The following is a 20,550-nucleotide window of genomic DNA, read 5'->3' as shown; positions in this document are numbered from 1 at the left end:
TGAGTGACTGAATCAAGCCCACTTCCTCTGACATGATAATCCCAAGTTCTAGCTACCCAAAGTAAATTGAAGAAGCCATTTATTTGATTTCCCATTATGAGTATGTGTGTACTCATAGTATTAGTAGATATGTGCACATCGGTGCAGGGACTCTCAGAGGCTCCTGGAGCCAGAATTACAGGCAGTTGTCAGTGACCCAGTATGGGTGCTGAGAACTGAAGGTAGGACCTTGCTTGCAGTAATAAGCTCTCAAGACACTGAGTCGTCTCTCTTGGCCCAAGAAAATGGATTTCTAGAAGTCACACGGAAGTCAAACTCCAGTTTTTATAAAACGGAAGGTCAGGAGCCAGGCGGTGGTGGCAGAGGCAGGTGGATCTCTGTGAGTTCGAGGTCAGCCTGGTCTACAAGAGCTAGTTCCAGGATAGGCTCCAAAGTTACAGAGAAACCCTGTCTCAAAAAACAAAAAACAAAACAAAACAAAAAGGTAAGGTCAGTATCACTACAAGCGAAGGTAAGTGAAGTCTCGGGTAGTTTGCCAGAGCACAGTGCAGGACTACAAACTGAAAGAGTAAACCAACAAAAAAATACAGTTCCCAACAGCTAGACCCAAGAGGGTAAAGCTACAGATTACTGACAAGTGAAACCAGCCAAAGTTTCATATGACCAGGTGAAGTTCTGAAAGTTCTGATTTTTATCAGTTTCCACAGACACCTTCTTCCTCAGGTAAACAGCAGTCTTCAGAGCATGGTTCACAGAACCTGAGGGAGCCCTGAGACTCTCTTGGAGGTTCTGCTAGGTCAGAACTATTTAGATCAGAAAGAAGAGGGTATCTGCCTTTTCCACTGTGATGGGGCAAGGAAAACAGCAATGGGTAAAGTCACTGCCACCCTGGCCCAACGCAAGACAGCAGCAGCTTAGCTTCTCCCACAGGATGTGTTAACCCGCAACACACTGGAAGACTGCCAATTTTACTTCATAGTACTGCAATACATTTTTTTAAAGGTTTTAAATATTCTATGTGACAAAACAGGCAGGATCTGAGGGTACAGCTCTTGGACAACACTTGCCCAGCAAGATGAAGGTCTACTTTCCAACCCCAGCACCTGATGAGATGGTGAACAAGAGCACTTAAGATACACCTGGGGGGCACGGTGGCACAAGTCTGTAATCCTAGCACTCCCAAGGTGGAGGCAGAGGTTTAAGGCCATTCTCAACCACATGGTGACTTCCAGGCCAGCCTGGTCTACATGAGACCCTTTCTCAAACAAAACAACACCACTTAAGCTGCATACAGATGACTGTCTCTAACCAAAGCACTTGTGTGACTAACTGCCAGATTTTTCTGTGGAACACCATGTTCACTTGAAAGAATGAATGACATAAGTGACAAAGTCCTTCAGACTTTGGTATCTGGCAGACACTTCTGGAAACTGAAACAAAGTGAAGCCTGTCACTTCAAGTAAAACAGCTGACAGTAGTTGGTGCCAATGAGAAAATTTGAGCTTCCAAGAGAAAAATCAAAATTTTGGCAAAACTGTATCCACCACTTGAAGCATGACTGCTTTTCTAAAAATTGTGATGCTGATACAAATGACTTCTATTTTACTTTATATAAACTTTTTAGGATTTATGTATTTGTGAGTATGTGTAGATTTAAGAGTCACAGTATAATGTGGAGGCCGGAGACAACATTCATAATTCTCTCTTTCCATTAGGAGGGTTCCAAGGATTGAACCCAGGTCATATGGCTTGGTAGCAAGTGCCTTTAGCTGATGAGACTTTCAATGGCCCATTTTTGGTGTCTTCAGACTAGGTCTTGCTATGTAGCACGTTTGGTCAAATGCTGGATTTAATAGGCCTAGTGGTGCCATCATGCCTCCTTTCAAATTACAGTTTTAATTCTGTGTAAGAAAACATGACAGCATTTGGAAGAGTCGTATAACTCAATCAGTGCCTACCACGTGAAGTCATGGAGTCAAGAATACAAACTGGTGTGGTGGTTATTCTACACTTGTGAGACTGATGCAATAAAATCTTACAATTCTAGAAAAATCTGAGCTACCCAGCGAAACTTCAACTCTGAACAACCAAATAACAAAGCCCTACCAACCAAAAGTTGATCATTCTTTTATACAATACCAAAGTATAATACCCACAAACTCCTTGTGTTTCAGCCCTTTTAACCATTTGAGGGCAAATTTTCTTCTCATATATATATTCCCCCAAGACATGGTTTCTCTGTAGCATTGGAGCCTGTCCTAGAACTAGCTCTTGTAGACCAGGCTGTCCTCGAACTCACAGAGATCCACCTGCCTCTGCCTCCTGAGTGCTGGGATTAAAGGCCTGCGCCACCACCGCCCGGCCCTTTTTAATATTGTTGTTGTATGTGTATAAATACTCTGTCTGCATCTATGTCTGTGTACAAGGATGCAGTGCCCAAAGAGGCCAGAAAAGTCATAGTCAGCAGTAAGTCTGGTTCTCTGGAAGAGCAGTCAGTGCTTTTAACCACTAAGCCATCTCTAAATTTTCTTCCTACCTCAAAAACAAACATATCAAAATAGAATTGAATGCAGAAATAAGTATGAAAATCCAGTTATCTTCTCCTAACCTAAAAAAAAAACCCCACCCAATTCTTTCTCAAAAATGATTTAAAACATTAATTTATACTAACCATGTTAATAAAAGACCTATTAATTTTTCTAAATGAATTTCAGTTTCTATAATATGGTAAATTTGAGATATACCTCCTATGTTACAAAAACAAAAAATCAATGCCATATATAGTGGACCAAGCCTGTAATTGCAGCACTTGAGAGGTGGAAGCAGGTGGAGTAATGGCAAGTCTGGTCTACATATCAAATTCCACAGCCAGGTGTACATAAGAAGACCCTGTCTCCAAAAATCATCGTCATCTTCTTCATCATGGTCCAGGGATAAAATCAGTGGCAAACTGCCTGACTAGCATGTATAACTGATTGGGCACAATCTCTAGTACACACCCTCTCCAATAATACTGGAGCGTCAGAATACTCAAAGAGTTTTCTGGAATGCAGAAAAAAAAAAAATCAAAGGGGGGAAAACGTCTGAGAACAGCTGGTCCAGAGCAGCACTGCCAGTCCATGACATCCAGGAGGTGTCTAAATGACAAGGTTCTTTGTATTTCAGGGCCCAAGAGAAATTAGCATTTCCAGTTTCCAGCTCTCACAGAAAAAGTAAAACGTTCAGGGTATTGGAGATAAAAAAAAAAAAAACAAAACAAAAAACATCTTTCTTTGTCCTTCACTAGCAGATCAGGATATCTGATCCCAACCTAAAATCCAGGGAGATTACAATCAAGCAATTGCAAGGTCATAGAGTCTGATGGGGAAAAGGAACCCCACCTCCATATCTTAGGTATGGAACACACCCTATAGCAGATGCACTTTCTCAGTAGGGATGGCCTTCCATCCGCATGGCCACTCTTTCCTTGGTACGCACTCCTGCCTTCCTTTCCCATGCTCACCCTTCCAATGCTGCTCTTCTGAGCTCAGTCTCCTCAGTTTGCTTGGCACAGCAAAAAAAATAAAAAAAAAAAAAAATAGGGTCATTGCAATCTTCACTGCCACTCTCCCCCAACTACAGCCACTTCCTACACTCAAGAGCTTCCGCCCTTCTTCCTAGATGTTCTGGGAACAATTCTGCTCCAAAATGTAACTAAAATCTTATCCTTCACAGCTGTGTGTGGTTCTTATTACCAATTTTCTGACCCATGTGGTCACTAAAGTTGGAATCCCACATGATTTCACTTAAATCCTTGTCTTAACTTTCTACATTATTCTGCCAGCAGATTGTCAATTCTGCCAGATTTAACATCTTTCTAAGCTCTGCATTCCCATAGTGCAACCATAAACTCTTCACTATCTCTGGACTGCTATTTATTCACTGGCTCCTTATGAGACCAAAAGTTAGACAAGATTCCTTGGTAGGCAGAAAGATGGCAAATTTCCAAGATGGTCAGCTTCTTCCTTAACGTCCAGCCTTGAGAAAAAAACAAAAACAACTGCCACATCTGCTGCTGATGGACTGGCACACGCCCAAGGCCTGATTAGGACATGTCGCACTACAGTTGAGGACCAACCAACCATCCTGTCTTCCAACTGACCAGAGACTGGGTTCTCGGGGTTTCCGAGTCGCCCCTGGTTTTGCAGAGATTTTTTTCTGTGTGTCTGCTTGTGCATGATTCCGCACCCCCATAAACGCCTTCCTTTAACTGATAGTCTTTTTGTGGCGCTTAAATTTCTCTGCTGCTACCTGTTGTGCTTCAGATTTTTCCTGCCTTTTATTTCTTTAACTGGTAGAGAAATGAACCAATCAAGATTCCTAAGCTTTCTCATTTCTAGACTCTTATCACTTGGATCTAGTCTGAAATCCTTAGTCAACCTACCCAGTAGCCCTTCTGTACTTCCGACACACAACTGATGTCATTTTCCTGCTATTTACCTTTACATGGAATAATATACTTATGATTTTATTCATTTCTTCCCATAAGATTTTTTTTAATTGTGTTTTCCAAGCCAGACCCGTTAACTCGCCCACAATTACAACCCTGAACTACTTACAGTGAGTTCAAGGCCAGCCTGGGCTACTTAGATAACCCCATCTTTAAGAAATAACCAGGGGACCAGGCATTTGTGGCTCATACCTTTTGCGCACCTTTAATCCCTGCACTCAGGAAGCAGAGGCAGGCGAATCTCTGTGAGTTCTAGGCCAGCCTAGACTACAAGAGCTAGTTCTAGGACAGGCTCCAAAGCTACAGAGAAACCCTGTCTCAAAAAAAAAAAAAAATAGCCAGGGTAGAGGCAGGTGGGTCTCTGTGAGTTTGAGACCAGCCGGGTCTACAAGAGCTAGTTCCAGGACAAGCTCTAAAGCTACTGAAAAACACTGTCTCAAAAAAAAAAAAAAAAAAAAAAATAGCCAAGGCTACATAAGAGAGACTCTGTCTCAAAACCAAAACACCTCCCCTCCAAAAAAGGAAAAAGAAATCACAGCTAGGCAGTGGTGGCACACCCCTTTAACTCTAGCACTCTGAAGACAGAGGCAGATGGATCTCTGAGTTCAGTGCCAGCCTGGTCTACAGAGCAAGTTCTAAGACAGCCAGGGCTACACAGAGAAACACCATTCTGAAAATGAATGAATGATAAAACAATAAGAAAGAAAAGAAAGAAAGAAGGAAGGAAGGAAGAGAAAGAAAGTCTAGTCACGTTTAACTGTTCAGAATAGCCACAAAACAACAATCTGCACACAATCTGCACAGCAAACTGTGTCTTAGGGAAAGACAGGAAGGAATGTATCAGGGTTTAGAAGGTAGCTTAATCACTAGAGGTTTCCCTGTAATCAACAGCTCCAAAGCATTCCTAGTTTGGCATTTAAGAATTTTTTTTTTAACTTTCTCATATAAATCGTCAATATGTGAAAGATACATCCCTCCCTTTTAGGACCCTCTTTGAAAAGAGTTACCTAGAAACTGCAAGTCAGAAAATGGATTCATTTAAACTTATACGCGAAAACTTAGGCCCTAATAACCCCAGGTGCAAACCCACCGCGCTGAACAGACAGCGCTAATCTAGCAAAAAAGCCCGAATAACGTTCCTCTCGCCATCTGCTACAGAAAGCCCCCAACAAACACAACTCAGTGCTGCTTCTTTTCAGGCCTTGCTTTATCTTTTCTAAAGCTACTTTGTAACTTCAATGTCTCCCCACCTCTTGATTTCCACAGAACATCTGATAACATTTAAAGACAGGCTTAGCGTCCAGTCAGTAAGTAGCCAGTAATATTCCCGGCAACAAAGGGGATAGTTTTATGCAAAAAAAAAACAAAACAAAACAAAAAAAACAGTATTTATTGCACCAAATGAAAACATAGGATCGGATGGCATCTTCTCAAAGGGTCCTCCAGATCACTGCAGATTGGTCAAATCAATAGGCGCTGAAATTTAATTAGAGATTTGGAATATCCAACATGACTCCATAAAGGATGAGTTTCAAATAAGGATGAAAATATTTCCAAGATTCAGAACCGGAATGTAAAGACTGGAGGAGGGGTGACGTATTTTTCCAAACAAGTCTCTGTTAAGTGTTCCACTTCTACCACAGCACATACCAAGTATGGCAAATACTTACTTGATTATTTCCCCGTTCTGTAAACTCTTCGCTCATTACTTATTTGTTGATGTTTATAAAAACTGTTTGTAAATGATTAAATGAAAAATATGGCTGGATTAATGTGTTCAATTACATAGGATCACAGCTCCTGCTTGGACTCTCGGGAAGTGTCTATGGAAAACTCAGAGTGGGGTCGAGGAAAAGCAGGCCTTGAGAAGAGCCTGGGCTCCAACCCAAACCACATTTTAAACCAGAGCGCAGCGGGAAAGAGGACATGCTGTAGCCAGGACCGAGTAGGCTGCGGGGCTCGGGCCGCCCGAGAAGCCAACTAAGTTCTCCCCGCGTGGCGGCTGCCGGGGAGGACTCGAGAGCGGGCCGGGAAAGAGGCCGCAGTCCCGGCCTCACCGGAGAATGGCGAAGAGGCGAACCGGAAGCGGTGCTGGGGGCCCGTGCCAAAGGCCGGGGCAAGCGGGAACGGCTGACCAGGGTCTGGCCCCATCTCGGCGGCCACACTCACCTAGGATACCCTGCTTCACCGCGGCTTGGCACCAGCTCCGCACTGCTTCCTCGCTGCGCCTGCTGGGCGAGCGGGCGACCTCAGGTGTCCCTAGCAACCACGCTCCGCCACGCGCCCCGCGCTCCGCTGCCTCGAACAGCGCCCGCCCCTAGCGGACAGACCGAAGGCCAGGAAGGGACGGACGGGGGGCGGGCCCGAGGCAGGCGCGCCGAATCCCAGCACTTAAGCTGCCTAGAGAATTGGGGGAGGGGTGGGGTAGGTCTTTTTTTTTTTTTTTAAGTGCAAAGGATTTACGCACGCGCAGCCTTGGTGGCACGCTGGAACTCTGCGGGCAGAATTCTGGGAACTGTAGTCCTACAGTTAATGGCTCCGTTCTGGGAATCCACAATTCAATTCATTCTACCAACCGCTCTGGACTCTCTTTGACCTTGGCGCGCCCAGACTCTATTAAAGAATTTCCACTAAAATTCCACGACTTTGAGACAGATAAGAAAAGATAGCTGAAGCTACTTTGACTCACTCCAGCTCACATTTCTCTAAATTCAACCACCTAGAGGGACAGGACTAAGCCGGACATAGGTACAACGATCTGCTTTATGGGCTTCGAGTGACATCTTTAAGAACATGTGAGTCCCTATATTATCTCCCAGCACAGAAAAGATCTGCCGCCTGTTTCAGATGTCGTTGGACCTATTGAATTTTGAGAACTACAGAGACAGTTGGAGGGCAAAAGGATCTTTCTCAGACAGCAAGTTACAGAAATTTAGAGACTAGTCAATGATAAGACTAACCTAATGAAAACAACTTAGATCCATAGCAAAGATGCTCAATAAAATATTTAGGCAACAGTCATTGGTGGATGTTAAACTATTAAAGGACTAGCTACCAAGCTTAGATCAGCAAAGTGAAGGCAATTGTCCAGTTCGTGTCCTGATGTGATTTGGATTACATGGCAGTATTTGTGAAATACAGTATATTTTATAAAATGTTAATTTTTTTTAAAAAATCATCTTATTGGGTTTTTAATATTTATTTATTTATTATGTATACAATATTCTGTCTATGTGCATGCCTGAAGAGGGCACCAGGTCTCATTATAGGTAGTTGTGAGCCACCATGTGGTTGCTGGGAATTGAACTCAGGACCTTTGGAAGAGCAGGCAATGCTCTTAACCACTGAGCCCCCAAATGTTAAATTTTTTAAGATAATTTTAAAAATTGAATCGAAATCCAATCAAGCATTGGCTTTAATTTCCAGTATATAAGAACTACTGAATACTGCTATAGAGTGATACAAATGCAGAATTTAAACCAATATGCAGTATGAATGAACTTTCTTCAACAAAATGGAAGAGCTGGAAATAAAAGGGGGAAAAAAAAAACCTCATGGTTAAGAGCACGCTGCTCTTGCAGAGTACCTGAGCTCCATTCTCAAGATCCATGTTGTATGACTCACGATTGCTGTAACTCCAACTTCATGGGATCTGACACCTTCCTCTCATGCCTGAGGGCACCTGCAGTCACTTGGCCATAACTACCTGCCACACACACAGAGAGAGAGAGAGAGAGAGAGAGAGAGAGAGAGAGAGAGAGAGAGAGAGAGAGATTTTTTAGGAAAGGAAAGAAGTGTTTTAGATGATAATATGTAAAAGATCAGGTCAACTAGATGACTCAGCAGATAAAGGTGATTCCCAGCAATCCGGAAGATCTAAGTTCAAACCTTAGGACTGATATGGTGGAAAGTGAGAACAAACTTCCCAAAATTGTCCTCTGACCACCACGACTGACACATTTATAGTAACTTCCTATGAAAGTCACAGGTGACTACACCAAGTATTTCAACATTTTGGTGATTTTGGAGATATTCTTGTTTTCCAGGAAGCAAAGTAGTTCTGAGGGTATAAATGGCATAATACTAGAAGTTTACTATTGTTTTAAAAAAAACTACAGGAAGGGTAGGGGAGGTGATTCGGTCAATAAAGTGTTGAATAAGTATGAAAAACTAAGTTCAGGCTGGGCAGTGGTGTTGCACGCCTTTAATCCCAGTACTAGGGAGGCAGAGGCAGGCAGATCTCTGGGAGTTTGAGGCTAGCCTGGTCTACAGAGTTAGTTCTAGGACAGCTAGGGGCTGTTACACAGAGAAACCCTGTCAGAGAGAGAGAGAGAGAGAGAGAGAGAGAGAGAGAGAAAGAAAAACTAAATTCAAGCTAGGAGGTGGTGACACATGACTTTAATCCCAGCACTTGGAAAGCAGAAGCAGGTGGTTCTTGGTGAGTCTATGGAGTGAGTTCCAGAACAGTCAAGACTATACAGAGAGACCCTGTCTTGGAACTGCACCCCCCAAAAAAGAAAAAAAAGAGTTCATATTCCTAGCACCCACATAAAAAACTGGGCACAGGGATTGGAGAGATGGCTCAGTGGTTAAGAGCACTGACTGTTCTTCCAGAGGTTCTGAGTTCAATTCTCAGCAACCACATGGTGGCTCACAACCACCCATAATGAGATCTGGTGCCCTCTTCTGGTCTACAGGCAGGATACTCTATAAATAAATAAATATTTTATTTTTTGGTCAAATAAGACATTTACTCTTACACATCACTGACATATCCACACAGCATCAATGAAGGCCAAGATCATAAGGATGGTGAAAAAGTTTCCTATACTCTCTATTGAGAGTATAGGAAATACCTATATAAAATTATTTGAATTACAATTCAGGAAATACTCAAAATCTGTGAGCTCAGTCATATTTATATAACTGCTGGTTTAAATGAGGTGTGAGTTTTATGCATTAATTGTTCTGACTATAATTGCATGGAAAAGCTTTTTCATTCAACCTCATAACCATTTATTAAGGCACTACCATGGAATCCTCTCCGAACAGTTGCTCGATCCTGAATTCACAATCATAGCTGTCTACCTGCTTGAGGTAATCATTAACCTTCGCAACAGGCTTTAATGAAAAGCAGAATGACGCATTTTCATTATCTCAAAACATAAATCACTTGAGTATGATGCTACCAAAAGCCATAAACTCTATTGGCCAAAAATAAATGGCTTCCTTTGTTACCACGGGTGTGGTTCTAGGCCCCTGGTCCACATCTGAATCTTTTTCTCTGACTCAGACGAGCTTCTGTGCTTCTTTTCATCTGCAGCAGCCATTTATGACTGCTGGATACTGAGACACGTTTACAACTTCATTCCTTTACAGAATCTAGAAATACTTCTGTAAATCAATTAGTTCATTTATTGAATCAGTATTAGCTCTGACTATGCCTAAATAAATAAATCTTAAAAAAAAAAAAAACTAGGCACAGTTGTACAAGCCTATAATTCCACTGCTTGGAAGGTAGAGACAGGAGGATCCCTTCCATTTGCTGGACAGTTTATCTACCTTTTTGGTTGGCTGCAAGTTCAATAACAATCTGTATCTCAAAAATTAAGATTGGAAGTTATTGGAAGCCACTTCACATCAACTCCCTCGGAATGTGAACATGCACATGCATTAAATGTAAGTAACCAAATAAAATGGTATAGGAATGTCAAGGGATACAGCTCAGTGGTAAAATGATTACCTAGAGAGTATGCCCAAGGTGATGGATTCAGTTCCCCCGACAAAAAACAAACAACTGGACATAGTAGAATACACTTTTAATTCCAGAGTCAAAGGTAGGTGGTCTCTGCCAGTTCAAGGGCAGCCTGTTGGAAATAGAGAATTCTATGCTGTCAGGGACCAGCCTCAACAAAAATACTTCTCGCCAGGGTAAGGGCGTGGGGATTTAGAAATATGGTAAAGAATATGAAGACACGAATGAAAACAATAAAACGGAGAAACATACAGGATAGTATCGGGAGAGAGTTTCCATGAGTACTGAAGACACACTGCATTTAATTTCCAACTGCTTAAAATACCCCTTACCCCAAAAGGTAGGAGTAAGACTAAAGACTGCATTAACATGATACAAGGAAATAAACATACCAATTGAGAGTCACGGGCCCATAGTTAAACATTCTGTTGCTGTTGAACAGTGGTGGCACACACCTTTAATCCTAGCACTCGGGATAGCAGAGGCAGGCGGATCGCTGAGAGTTCGAGGCCAGCCTGATCTACGAGAGCTAGTTCCAGGACAGGCTCCAAAACTACAGAGAAACCCCCTGTCTTGAAAAACCAAAAAAAAAAAAAAAAAATTCTGTTGCTAGAATTTAACAAGTCACCAAGTCACACTCATGCCAGTGACCAAAACACTCTGTAGGCAAACCACTCCCTGGGTAGAATCCCAAGTTATCTCCATAAGGGGAACTGGAACTTAGTTGGATCCTTAGACTTTTGTTTGAGGTAGGAGCAGATCTGCTTCTCTCTTCCTGGAACACAGGGTCTGGCAATTAGCCACACCTGTTAGACAAAACATTGAGAGAGCAGAACTCTTGAATCAACATTTAGGTGGAGCCTTTGAGGTAGAAGCCCAATAACCTTGTAAATTCCTACTTTCTGATCTTTGGTCAGTATGGAACTAGGTTCATAATTTTGGGCCTCCACACCAGGCCAGCCAGAACTACATAGTGAGACTCTGTCTCAATAAGTAATTTAATAGGTAAATAACCAAAGCAACAACAGTAAGAAACCCCAACACCGGGTTGGAGAGATGGCTCAGCCGTTTTGGCTCACAATCAAAAATATAAGAGTTCAGTTCCCAGCACCCACAGCTGTCTCTCCAGTCACCAAAGAATTAAATTTTTAGAAAGAAAAAGAAAAAAAGAAAAAGAAACCCCAACACCTACAGAAAACACACCTTAGTAGTAAGGAATAAAATTATCATCTGTAGTGGTTTGCTCTGTCCCTTTAAGAGACAAGCCACACCCACTCCCTCCCCTGTCTGCCAAGGCAAGCTGATCTTTAGCCTCCAGCCTGAGTCTTTTCCTTTTCCATCTCTGGAAGAGGCAACTTCTGTCTCTCCTTTCTCTCCCCACTTCTTCCCCCCCCCATTTCTCTCTCTCTCTCTCTCTCTCTCTCTCTCTCTCTCTCTCTCCTCCCTCTTCCCCAATCTCCCCTTCCCTTCCATAACCCACTAAATAAATATCCAACTTCACTCTGCATGGCGTGTTTATCCATGTCTCTGTCTCTCACTTGCAATGTCTGGGACCAGCTGCCTTCAGAGACCTGCAGCATGGTCTTGTGGCGTGTCTATCCGTCTCAGTCTCTCACCCACCATGCAGCTCCCTTCCTGGGACTCGCTGCTCCTCGTGGCCTACAGGTCACTCAGGGGCTCACTGCCTGGGACCTGGCTGCCTTCGTGGCCTGTCGTGGTCTCAGAACCCACTGCCTGCTGCCACTTCAGGGACCTACACTGTTTCTGGTGCTGTGCACCGTTTCTGGTGCTGTGTCCCTTCAGGAAACTGCAGCATTTTCTTTTACCATTACATCATCTAGGTATTTCCTTATCTCCTGTTGTGGGAGTAACTTCCGCTGCCTCAACCAATAATCACTGAAGCAGGAGCCCACAGTGCAGCGGGGAGCGACTTCCGCTCCGTCAGCCAATAGCTGCTGAAATACCAGCCCACTGGGGCGTGGTATATTTCTCTTTTAAAAAGAGAAGCAGTTCCGAATAAGGCTCTCTTGGTTCCGGCTCTTGGTTCCGGTGCTCGGTCTCGGCTGCTGCTCCCGACTCCTGCTCCAGCGACTAGGCTCCCTTCCTGACGGTTTATGGTGTATGTAAGTTTTACCCTCACCAAATAAATAACCCCTTAAAACATAACTGGTGTGGGATTGATTCGCTAATAATCTCCTTTCTCTCTCTCTCTCTTTCTCTCTCTCTCTCTCTCTCTCTCTCGTTCTTCTGTTTGGTTTGGTTTGATTTGGTTTGGTTTTCTAGACTGGGTTTCTTTGTGTAGCCTTGGCTTTCCTGGAACTTACTCTGTTGATCCAGCTTGCCTTAAACTTAGAGGTCCTCTGCCTCTGCCTCTGCCTCCCAAGTGCTGGGATTAAAGATGTGTGCCACTACCTCATGCTATCATCACCCAACCCAGTCAGGTTTTAGTTTCTAATACTTCTTTCCATGAAAGGAAACCAAGCATCTTTGGAAAAGAGATTGATTCTAGGCTCCAGCAGAAAATATACGAGCCTGGATTATCTTGTCATCAGCAAAGGAAACCTTGCACACAGCCACATGCGCACATAACCTCCCACAATGGTAGGAAAGAAGTGTGTCACTGGAATTAATTGAAAGAGCTCCCAACAGACAAGGCTAAAACAAATTAAAAAGAAAGTAAAGAAATTCTACTTCCTAACCCAAATAGACATGTGTCCTTGGAATCATTTGGTACCTTGACAGAAAGAACAAATCTGAAGAGAAGAAATCTTAACTATGTAGACTCTCTATCTTGAGGGAGAGAGGAGTACTCCCTCTCCTTAATTATGGGTTATGCCTGTGTGGGGCAAAGAGATATTTTACAGTGGAGAAATCCTACAAACAGAGTAAGATGTGGAGCTGTATGCCTATTACCTCAGCACATGGGATACTGAGGTGGAAGGATTATTTGAGGCCTGCCTGGGCTGCATGGTGAGTTCTATGTTGGCCAGAGCTGCATATGAGACCATGTTGTAAGAGGGCCGCTTCTGTGTTCCCAGCTGCCCTCTGCTTGTTCGTTTCTCGGCCGCCCAAATTCCCAAAATAACCAAACAGAAACTGTATTAATTAAATCACTGCTTGGCCTATTAGCTCTAATTTCTTATTGGCTATCTTTTACATCTTAATTTAACCCATTTCCTTTATTTTATATTTTATCATGAGGCTTGTGGCCTACCGGCAAGATTCTGACATGTCTGTCTCCAGCGGTGGATTCATGGCTTCTCCCTGACTCTACCTCCTTTCTTCCAGCATTCAGTTTAGTTTTCCCCGCCTAGCTCTATTCTTTTGTCCTATCACAGGCCTAAGACAGTTTCTTTATTAACCAGAAGTATTCACAGCATACAGAGAGGGGGAATCTCATATCAAGACCATGTCTTAAAATTAAATCATGCCAAAGACTTCAGCTGATTGGCCAAGGTCAGCATCAAGACATGAATCAAGTTCATGAGTTACTTTGGAGATGTGGGCATTTTGTGCTTGCTGTCGTATGTGGCACTGGCTTCTGCTTTGTATATGTGTGTGTTTATACAGAAGTGAAAGGAAGCATCGGTGATGAAATTAGAAAGGGGATGTGATGGATCTTGGTTATCAACTTGACTGGAATCAACTAAAGTCCTTGTGCAAATGTTGAACCCTAGTGTCCAAACACCGAGAAAGAGTCTCCCCCAGAGACCACCCCTCACACCATAGCTGATGTAAAAGCATGAGGATTTTATTAATTCTGTCATGACAGGATCCCTCAGCATTCGGGAAGCCGAGAGACCTCGAATAGCTGGTATAGGCTACTTTTAAAGGAGAAGGCCACAGAAGCAAGGTGGGCTGTTCTTTGACCATCATGATTGGCTTATTTGAAAGGGCTATTATCAATAATTGGCTGGAGAGCTGTTGCCAGATCAGATGAGGTAAGAGGTCATTTTGACCCCGTTTCCCAGGGGACTGAATCAAAACATACATGTATAGGTAATTTTTCAGGAACTGAGTCAACATCTTAAAGGTTATCTTGCCCCAATTTCTGGAGAACATATGTGCATGTGTAGCTATTAGGTCCTTGGTTCCCAGGGGAGGAGAGTAAGCACTAAGGCACGGAGGCTGAGAGGGTTCAGAATTGTCAGAAATGGCTTCAGAATTGTCTTAAAGTTTTACATAGTCCTGTGAGGGACTTCCTTGACCACAAGTCTTCAATCATGAAGACCCTCCAGACCAAGGCCATGGAAGAAGGAAGCTTTTGCCTTTTCCCTGCTCATCTTCACTCTTGCTGGAGAGTTTGTGTGTCCTGTCATTACTGCACTCTTTCACTGATATTAAAGCCTGCTTCTTTGGGCTTCCAGTGTAGACTGAAAACCAACAGCTCTCCAGGAATACTCTAGACCTTCAACGCCAGATGGGGGGCTGCCAAGACATTCAGCCTCATGACTTGGACAACTATAGGATTTCAGGTTCTCTAGTGTGAGGCAGCCATTGTTAAACTACCCAGGCCATATTGTGTAAGCCAATGTAATAAGTCCCCCCTGGGCCTTCCCCCCCGCAAGACAGGGTTTCTCTGTAGCTTTGGAGCCTGTCCTGGAACTCCTTCTATAGACCAGGCTGGCCTTGAACTCACAGAGATCTGCCTGCCTCTGCCTCCTGAGTGCTGGGATTAAAGGTATGTGCCACCACCACCCGGCTAATAAGTCCCCTTTTGATACACACATTCATCCTGTCAGTTCTGTTCCTTCAGAGCAGTGGTTCTCAACCTTACTAATGCTTCAACCTGTTAATAGACTTCCTCATGTTGTGACCCTCAACCATAAAATTATTTTCGTTGCTATTTTATAACTATAGTTTTACTACTGTTATTGTAAAACTTTAAGACAATTCTGAAGCCATGTCTGAGGCCTCTCAACAGTAGTACTCCCCCATTCCCTGGGAACCAGGAATCTAACAATTACGCACACACATACTGAAATATTGAGAACTTTCCATCTCCCTGAGTCTTTGTGAATGTTTTCCAGAAATTGGGGCAAGATAACCTTTAAGATGTTGACTCAGTTCCTGATGTTTTGACTCAGTCCCTGGGAAAGGGGTCAAAATGACCCTCAGATGTTCCCCTTTACCTCATCTGATATGGCGACTGTTCTCCAACCAATTATTGATAATAGCCTTTTGAATAAGCCAATCATAATAGTTAAAGAACAACCCCCAGACACCCCCTTCCTTTTGTGGCTTTTTCCTTTAAAAGTAGCCTGTACCAGCCATTCGGGGTCTTTCGGCTTCCCAAATGCTGAAGGACCCTGTCATGACAGAATTAATAAAATCCTCATGCTTTTACATCAGCTGTGGTGTGAGAGATGGTATCTTGGGACGACTCCTCCTCAGTGATTGAACTCTAGGGTCCAACATTATAAATCATAATGTAAGCCAAAAAGAAGGAAAATCTGAGAAACTGTTTTATCCAAGAGGAGCCTGAGGTGACACCTAAATGTGTGTTGATCCTAGAACAACAATGAAAGAAAATGAAAGGATATTGGATAAAATAAATTAATAAGGTATGGAGAGATGGCTCAACAGTTAAGAGCACTGACTGCTCTTCCAGATGTCCTGAGTTCAATTCTCAGCAACCACATGGTAGCTCACAACCATCTCTAGTGGGATCTGATGCTCTCTTCTGGCTTTTAGATAGGACACTCATATACATAAAAATAAATGGGGGGATAGGAGGATAGGAAGGAGGGGAAACTGCTGTTAGAGTGTAAAATAATAAAAAGGTTTTTTTAATCTTTTTTTTTAAAATTTTTGAGACAGGGTTTCTCTGTAGTTTTTGGTGCCTGTCCTGGAACTAGCTCTTGTAGACTCATGGAGATCAGTCTGCCTTTGCCTCCCAAGTACTGGGATTAAAGGCATGCATCACCACCACCTGACTAAAATCTTTTAAAAAATACCTTTATTTAAAAAAAAAAAGCCAGGTGTGGTGGCACATGCCTTTAATCCCAGCACTTGGAAGGCAGAGGCAGGCAGATCTCTGTGAGTTCCAGGCCAGCCTGGTCTACAAAGTGAGTTCCAAGGCTGTTACAAAGAGAAACCCTGTCCCAAAAAACAAGCAACAAAAAGGCTAATAGTCAGCCAATATTATATAATACTTTGCTAAGTATTAACAAGATATAATATGCAAAATGCAATATCCTAAATAATAGAGGAAATGGGGACAGTATAAACCCACCCAATCTTTCTACAAATTGAACTCTATTCTAAAAACAAAGTATACATTTTAAAAAATCCATCAACGAAATCTGACGATATATTAACTGAGTGATCAGGAGCAACTTCATCAATAATGGCAAAGATCGAGCGGTTGGAGCTGACCCAGGATTGTTAGTGCTTTCAGACTCGCTCAGTTAAGTTTCTTCTTGCTGTGGGTATTGGTTCATGCAGACACCCATAGCTTGTCAAAATACTGAGAATAAGTGACTTCTGAGTACAAAGCCACAGATGAGGTATCTGTATCAATTCCATCCCTATCCCAGCTGCAGGGAACTTTGCAAAAGTTAGGGTAGGAAGGATGCACGAGCTGTGCCAAGTGGTGTGTGACTTTAATACCAAGACCCGGGAGGCAGATGCAGGAACAGATAGATCTCTGTGAGTCTGAAGCCAGCCTGGTCATCAAGCCAGTCAGAATTCCAGCATGATTGCTGATGGGCTCCTGAGGCCCCACCCCCACCCAAGGAGCTCTAGGCAGCTGCTGGCTGCTGAGGGAGAGTCACTTTCTTTGGGGGTGTGGTCTCTGATGTTGCCCATGGTCCAGTGGATAGCTCCACACCCTTGTCCATGTGAACAACACTAACTGGGCTCGATTGGTTACTTAAAAATAGAATAAAAAAAACCCATAAAGCTGATAAGGAGAAATGTAGGAGGGGCAAAGGGAGTTTGGGACAAGGAGCGAGTATGATCAAAATACTATGTACATGCATGACATTATCAAAGAATAAATTAGTAGGTTTTAGTTACAAAAGGAGCAGCAGGCTGCGTTCTCACCGGGATCCTGGATCCCTGGCTAGTTTACACCCGAAATAGTTACACGGAAACTGTATTCATTTAAACACTGTCTGGCCCATTAGTTCTAGCCTCTTATTGGCTAACTCTCACATCTTGACTAACCCATATCTAATAATCTGTATGCCACCACGAGGTCGTGGCTTACCAGCATGAGTCTAGCCAGTGTCCATCTCGGGAAGGGGAATCATGGCGTCCGCCTGACTCTGCTTTGTTTTTCCCAGCATTCTGGTCAGTCTACTCCACCTATCTGAATTCTGCCCTATTAGAAAGTCAAGTTTCTTCTTCTTCTTCTTCTTATTATTATTATTATGTATACAATGTTCTGTCTGCGTGTATGTCTGCAGTCCAGAAGAGGGCACCAGACGTCATTACAGATGGTTGTGAGCCATCATGTGGTTGCTGGGAATTGAACTCAGGACCTTTGGAAGAGCAGGCAATGCTCATAACCACTGGGCCATCTCTCCAGCCCGGCAGTTTCTTTATTAACCAATGAAAGTAACACATAGACCGAAGGCCCACCTACTCCAGGTTTTCTGTAGCCCGGTAATAGGTTTCTCCACCCATGCAATAAGCCAGATCGAGCCAAATTGAAAAAGTAAAAGAACAGGTTTCTTTGAACAAAGCAACTTCCAGGTGAGTTCTGCAGTCCCAGAGATTGAGGCTCGGGAAGTCTCATGCTGGAACTAAGGCGGGGAGTGCATATAGGTTGTAGGTTCAAGGTAATGATGTCTGCTGCAAGCTGGGTTTATGTCCAAGCGTGGTCAAAAGCTGACCGCTTTAGGCAGGGACTTGGGCTGCTGGCAATTTCAGGGGAGGAGCTCCTAAGGCTCCAAGAATGAGGAACTGGGTTTTTTGTTTTGGGTTTTTTTCCCCAGGAAAATAATTTATTTCATAAAAATTAATCTCATTACAAGAGGTATGCTAAAGAATCTTTACAGGTTGTTTATAGAATGAATGGGTGGGGCTTGAGCCATCCCCAGCATATTGGAATTCAGGGACAGAGCCATGTTCACACCTTTGCATCCAAGTTCCCAGCCACCTGTTCTCTAAGGGCGAGTGGAAGGGGCTGACTCAGATGCCTGGGAGCTTCACATGGGGATCAGAGTGCCCTGGGAGATCCAGGGACGAGGAGGGGCCTCATCCCTCAGGAGGTGTCTGGCCAGGGCTCAGAATCATGGGCCCCATAAGAGGACAGGAAAGGCACATAGGAGATACACTGCCTGACCCTGTGACCCAGGGAACAGCAAACTGGCATGCCCACCCCCAAGTGGATCAAGCCTGGGCAGAGAGGCCATGTCCACATGTGGGATCAGTTGTGTGCGTTCTGGAAGGGGTGTCCTGATGTGCCCAAGTTGAAAAGCACAGACACACACACACACACACACCCTGCAGGGCCCTGCAACATTAAGCTGGCCAAGAACGGGAGGAAGAGGTTTGAACTCATTGGAGGCAGGAGTGGAAAACCCAACCTAACAGTCCTGGCTCAGTCCATAGCTGGGAGATATTACCTGGGTTGCTGCTACCAAACTGTCCACTTGGAGTCCTGCCCCAGGCTCCAGCTAACTGGGACCCTCTCACCAAGTGCTCCCATTAGGGCCCAGACAGGCAGGTTTCTGAGGATGAGCAAAGGAGGGCTTACAGACCACAATCAACTTCTCTCTACTTGATTCCCTTCTGAAGCCTAGAAACGTGTGAGACCCCAAGGGGCCTCATGGAACTTCCAGGATAAAAAGGACCTTGAAGCCCAGAGAAGGCAATAATGTGCCCAAAGTCACACAGCACAGCTAGAACTTGGTTCCTGGTCTTGACTCCCACAGTGCAGATGGACAGAGGTCCCTTCTGTGCATGGGCTAACAGTGACCAGCAAGATCTTGCCCACAGGGATGGGCATCTTTGGCAAGAAGAGCTCAGAGCCACTATCTGAGGCAACATTTACCTAGGTGCCAGGGGCACATTGGTCTCAAGTCTCAGAGGCCCACCTCAGGAGTCACAGCAGAGAAGCAAGTTCACAGATGCTTGCTGGGTCTGTGATCATGAAACCTGCTTCCCTTCAAAGGCCCCAACTTTCAAAGCCCAGGACATACCCCAGAACTGTTTTGGTTTTTGGCTTTTTTTTGTTTTGTTTTGTTTTGTTTTGGTGCCTTCCCTTTGCTTGGAGATTCTCTGAGTGGGCAGGGTTTAGAGAGAGAGAGAGAGAAAGAGAGAGAGAGAGAGAGAGAGAAATGAGATCATGCAGGGTCAAGCTAGAGACTCCAGCCGAACATAAACACTATTTTTGAAGTGGCAAAAAGTGACCTGACACGGTGTACTAGGAAAACATATTACCTACCCTACATAGTGTCCCTGCCAAACTGACCAACAGAAAACAAACCTGAGAAATATCAGGTAGCCCAAACTTGACCTGTTCTCTTTGAAAGCATCAACCAATGTCATAATAGACATAATAGCCAAGGTTATTTGATGGCTTTAGGGGCTGAATAGATACGACTGGCAAAGGTAACATATGATGGATGTGGACTGAGGCAACATTTAATTATGACACATAGATTACAATATTTTAGAGATGTTAACTTCCTGAATTAAGTATACCATAGTTACATACAGAATATCCTTGCTCTTTACAAAAAAAAAATTGTACGTTATCTTGTGGGGGGTATTAAGATGGGTTTTTGTGTAACCTAGGCTGTTTCTCTTGGTTCAGTCTCTTATGTTCCGAGATTACAGTGGTTGCTATGCCTAGTGTGATGGTTATTCTTGGTTGTCAATTTGACTAGATCTGGAATGTTACAATCATGATCCAGAAATGGAGGGCACACTTGCGATTTGGGTCTTGAGGCTGGAAGGCACACACCTTTAATCCAGATCTTGAGGCAGGAAGACACACCTCTAAACTGGGCCACACCTGCTGGAAGTCTGTATAAGAACAAGAGAAGAAGGAAGGTTCATTCATTCCTTCTTCACCTGCTTGCTCTCACTTTCTCTGCACATCCATTTCTTCACTGGCATTGAAGTCTCCTTCCTTGGGATCCCAGCCTATACTGAGCAACGACTGGGTTCTTGGACTTTTCATTAACAGCTAGCCATTGCTGGACTCAGCCTGTAATCATCCCAATAATGTGTGTGTGTGTGTGTGTGTGTGTGTGTGTGTGTGTGTGTGTGTGTGTGTAGAGAGAGATTCATTTTATAACTTCCATGACTCTAGAGAACCCTGATTAATACACGTAGCTTGCACAGTTAA

The 20,550-nt window shown here is 43.7% G+C and overlaps 1 protein-coding gene across 3 annotated transcripts in view; it reads right to left on the bottom strand.

Annotated features, from left to right (window-relative positions):
* Ttll4 (tubulin tyrosine ligase like 4) overlaps positions 1 to 6,814 on the bottom strand; it is a 41,095-nt gene extending 34,281 nt beyond the window's left edge. For all 3 annotated transcript variants that reach the window (XM_048459367.3, XM_087904446.1, XM_048459369.3), the window contains exon 1: positions 6,659 to 6,814. The gene's annotated coding sequence lies outside the window, so the exon portion shown is untranslated. The remainder of the gene's footprint in view (positions 1 to 6,658) is intronic.
* Positions 6,815 to 20,550: the final 13,736 nt, after the last annotated feature.

Source organism: Myodes glareolus, chromosome 1 (genome assembly GCF_982192425.1).
Source record: "Myodes glareolus chromosome 1, mMyoGla1.1, whole genome shotgun sequence".
NCBI classification, from domain to species: Eukaryota; Metazoa; Chordata; class Mammalia; order Rodentia; family Cricetidae; genus Myodes; species Myodes glareolus.
This window is presented reverse-complemented; position numbering and strand designations above follow the sequence as displayed.